This window comes from Leptonychotes weddellii, chromosome X (genome assembly GCF_054177405.1).
Source record: "Leptonychotes weddellii isolate Sample4059 chromosome X, ASM5417740v2, whole genome shotgun sequence".
NCBI classification, from domain to species: Eukaryota; Metazoa; Chordata; class Mammalia; order Carnivora; family Phocidae; genus Leptonychotes; species Leptonychotes weddellii.
Window position 1 is genome coordinate 69,739,631 of NC_138385.1, and position 4,944 is coordinate 69,744,574.

Sequence of the window (4,944 nt, forward strand, 5' to 3'; positions counted from 1 at the left end):
ACAACCGGCTCTTTGGGCGGGGGCTGGGGGCTGGGGGGTGGGGAGGAAGCCCTGATGTCTCACATTTGCCAATTTTCCATGATTTCCATACCATCATCTTGTCAGATTTTAAAATTACCAACGTGTAGTCACGGGACACAGAGTTTGGAAGAGATGCAGGAGTGCACCATTATGTAATATTTCTACCATACCGTTCAAATAGGGGTAAAGGACCTCAAGAGCGTAGAGAATAGTGAAATGTAGTAAAATAATCAGGAAGTGACGAGTTTTGAGTATCCCCTTTTAAATAATCTAATTTATTTTTTGTTAGATTTTATTTATTTATTTGACAGAGAGACACAGCGAGAGAGGGAACACAAGCAGGGGGAGTGGGAGAGGGAGAAGCAGGCTTCCCGCCGAGCAGGGAGCCAGATGCGGGGCTCGATCCCAGGACCCCGGGATCATGACCTGAGCCGAAGGCAGACGCTTAACGACTTGAGCCACCCAGGCGCCCCTTAAATAATCTAATTTATTTAATTGTAAGTTTATATTATTTCATTTTAAATAATAGCTGTTTAACAACTGGTTCGCGAAATTCCTGAAAATTGAACAAGCAGTCTGCAAACCTGTGCGAGGCTCCAGTGCACTGCTGGATTCTTTCCTTGAACTCATTTTAATCCTGATAACAACCATCTGAAGTAGTTTCTGTAACTATCCCCGGTTTATAGATATACAGGGAGGCTATATATTACATTAGGTGTATAAACATATATGCTGCTTAATATGTATGTGATTATATAGAAATATAGTGATGTATAGTATTTATTGGTGTATAGATTATATATTAGTAGGAAATTAAATGAATATAAGTATACTGTTACATGTAAATATAAGAAAAATATAATAATATATTTATGCATTTGTATAGAGTATATATAAAATACACATATCTTATGCATATGACTTTTAAATGTATGTACTGCTATATATAAATATACTGTCATCTATATACATTTACTTACTAAAGTAACTGTACTAAATTAAACATACTATTATATGTGTAAATATATGATGTTATGTCAGGTGGTGATAAAAGCTATGAAGAATAACAAAGTAGGGTGAAAGGGATGGAGAGTAACAGAGGGGTTGAGTTGCTTTTATTTTATTTTTTTAAAAATTATTTATTTATTTGAGAGAGAGAGTGCGGCGCACGAGCAGGGGGAAGGGAAAAAGGAGGGGGGAGAAGCAGACTCCCAGCAAAGCAGGGAGCCCTAGGCGGGGCTCGATCCCAGGACCCCGGGATCATGACCCCAGCCGAAGGCAGACGTTTAACCGACTGAGCCACCCAGGCGCCCCTGAGTTGCTCTTTTAGACAGCGTAGTCAGGGAAGACTCCTCTGAGGAGGTGGCATTTGAGCTGCGACCTAAAGGGAAACGCACCCTAGGAATATTTGGAGGAAGAGCATTCGAGGCACAGGCAACACCAGGTGCAAAGACCCTGAAGTGAGAACAAGCTTGGTGAGTATTCAAAGAACTGCAAGGATTGATTCATCATTCCTTAGAAATACTGAGCTTCACTAGGCAGGAATTTTGTTCTGTCTTGTTCGCTGCTGCCTCCCGGCTCTAGAACAGGGCCCGGCACACAGGTGGCATTCAGTAGACATATGTTGAATCCGCCCTTTTGTTGCTTTGCTCCTTTATTCTTTCCTCAGTGGTGCGTTCTGCATTTATGCGGGGGCCCTGGGAGGTGTAGACAGACGGGCAGAGACAGGAAGAGAAGCACTTCCCAGAGGAGTCCCATAGAGCCGGGGAGGAAGCAAGAGCTGATCAGCAGCGCTCCAGGGCCTTGTGGGGGGCGGTGGGAACACGGCTCCCCTGCGGAGGTGAGCAAGGGTGAGAAAGCAAGGGTTCAAGTCACCTGGCCGCTCGCTGCTCCACAGAGGGGAGGGGGTGCCAGGCATTGGGGGCCCATGTTCACCCTGTGGGATGCTTCCCACGTCCTGTTTTCTTGCCTCTCACAAAGAGGATGTTTAATTTTTTTGCAAAGCAACTTGCTTCCTCCAGCAGGGCTGGGGGACTTGGGGGACGGGATCCAGGCTCTGAACTCCCCAGGCTTTTCCCGAAGTAGGGTGTCGGCCTGCAGCTCCCACCCGGCACCCCACTGAGTGTAAAGGTGTCCTCCCTCAGCCTCCTGAAGAGGTCAAGGCGCGGGGAGCTGCCAGGCCAGCTCAGTACCGCGGAGGGCATCTTACCGGGGGAGGGAAAGACGGGGGTGGTCCAGGTGCAGGGGACCAGACACAGACTCAAAAAGCCTTGCTGCCCAGGGGCTGCTTTGAGGGACGGAAGAGTCTCTCAGCGGGGAGCCTGCATGAAAGGAGAGATTAGAATCCTAAATGGAGCCCAGTCGGGGGTTGCTTTCACAGGCGGAGAAGAATTCATTAATTCCTTTCACAAATATGTTATTGAGCAATTATGGTGGGTCAGGCATTGTTCTAAGTGCTTTACCTGTATTAATTCATTCAGTCTTCCCAGGGCCCTAAGAGTTTGATGTTATTCTGCCCCGGGGAAAGCGGAGACCCCGAGGTTTCAGAACTTGCCCCAGGCCACACAGCTAGTAAGTGGCAGAGCTGGGAAAGCTCACGCTGTTAACTGCTTGGCTCTGTGGCTCCCTCCCTTGAAGGCTGCTGAGCAGTGACCTGTTTTAATGAAAAGCAGGGATCTGCTTATAAGAACCCACAGGAACCCAAACCGACTTCTAATAGACTCGATCGCAATCCCAAATGTCACACAAGCGTCTGCTTTACCGAACCCACAAAAGCCTTAAATGACCCCGCGAAAGGACCTTAACTTCGATGAACTAACAAAGCCTTCTTATCCCTGGCACAGACTCAAGGCCTCGGTCAAGCTTAAAGACATCTGTTCCTTCTAAAGCAAGCTGCCCTCCCTCCGCAGCCAGATTTCACTTTCCCTTTGTTTTTCCTCCTACCAGCATATGTTGAACACTTGCCGTTTGCCCTGAAACTTAGCTAAGCTATGGGGCGCGGGGCTGGATGAGGGCTTGTCCCTCCCCTAGAAGAGGTCACTTGGCAGAAATAAAAATAAAAATGATGATAATAGGACACTCGATACGTGGCATTTATTGAGCACCTGCTGTATGCCTGATGGCCCGGCCCTGGGCAATGCTGGAGGGCCTAGGAAGGCCCTGTGAGGGCAGGGGAATGAATGATCAGGGCAGGAAACTGCTGCTGGGATGTGGTGGGTGGGGGCATCTGTTTTTTTGTCCAAGGTACACTAGTTCTTTGGACAGGACGCTTCATCTTTTCTTGAAATCTAGACACCTGCCTAGCCACCTCTCCCCCTCGCCAGCCCCCCCCGCCCCCCAACACGCATACCATAGCTATGTAGGCCAAGGCCTCTGCCGACAGGTGTCTCTTTCCCTGGCTGGTCTGTAGCACAGATGTGTAATGGCTCGGGGGCGGGGGGCGGGCGGGGAAGGTGGAATATGAGAGGAGAGAGACAGCAGAATAGGCTGGGATAGACAAGGGAAGTGTGTGTGTGTGTGTGTGTGTGTGTGTGTGTGTGTTTGGATATCCTCGGTGTATCTCATCTGCCTGTACATGTTCTCAGCCTCAAACACACACATGTGAGCTCCACCCACATCGTGCTGTGTAGCTTACCTCGCTGTATCTTGTATCTATGACCGCCTGGCCAACTCGTGTGTTTTACCTGTGGCCCCTGCATGCCTTGCTGAGGTCTGCTTCTGCAGTTCATCTGCATGGGGTTGCGTGTGTATGTCCCTGGGGCGTTTCTGTGTCTCCTTTGTAACGCTCATGGGTGCCGAGTGTGTTTATGTGTCTCGCCCGGACGTGCGTGTCTCTTGTGTCCGTGTGTCTTTCTTCTCTGCCGCCGTATTTGTGTCTGGTTGTGGTGAGCGACTGTGTGTGCGCGCCCTATGGGTGTTTCTCTTGGGGCCACTGTATGGGTCCTATCTGGTTCCTTTGTTTCCTCTTCATGTTCCTTTGAGATGTAGTTTCTGGATTTCCTCTTCATCCCGATAGTTCAGTGTCCTCTCCGCATCCCTGCCTTTCCTGTCCACGCGCCTGTATTTATTGTGAATTTACAACGCGCTCCCTGCACGTTTCTTCTGACTTGATTTGCGAACGGCTGTCTGTGTTCATGGCTGTGCGCAGCTGTCTGCGTGACCGGGATGGTGTGTGGGTGTGTGACGGCAGCTTCTTTGTACGGTCGTGCCTGCCCGTGAATGCCCCTCTCTGTGACGAGAGAGCCCTGTGTGGTCACCCGGGGTCACGAGTTCACACGTGAGTTCGCATGCACAGAGGTATCATCATAGAGCCTGAATCTGGACATGGGCCTTCAGGATTGTCTGAAGCTGGAATCATCTGTACGAGAGACACTGTTCCCCACCCCCCGCCGCCGCACCCCCGTCTGATGTCGACAGCTGTGTGAAGTCCTATTCGTGTGCTCCCTGGGGTAGGGCTGCCAAGTCTGTGCGTGATGATATCTGTGAGTCTGGAGTGGCTGGAAATCAGCGTGGGCCTGCCCTGTGTCCATGTGTGGGTGATGATACCTTGTCGTGGCAGGTCATTTGGTGCAGCTGTGAGCATGTGAGTGTACCAAGGCCTGGGCGCCCCAGGTGCAGTCTCTGTGTGTTCATCTGTCAGCCTATATTCTCTGTGTGCGGCTGTGGGTCTGTGCGCAAGTGCGCACTTCTGCGGGCGGTGGTGGGTCGGCCTCCGATTCTGAGCCCTGGATGGGGTTGTAATCCCTGAGCGCGCAGGAGGCTCTCTCCTGCTGGGGGGAAGTAAACGCCCCGTCCCTTACCCTCCTCCGACTGACTGCGGGTAGGGTGGGGGCATCTAGGCCAGCTTTGAAGCCCCAGCCAGCCCCTGGCCTTTCCGGGAATTCTCTGCTCCCCGAGGCGGGGGGGGGGGGGGGGGGGGGGGGC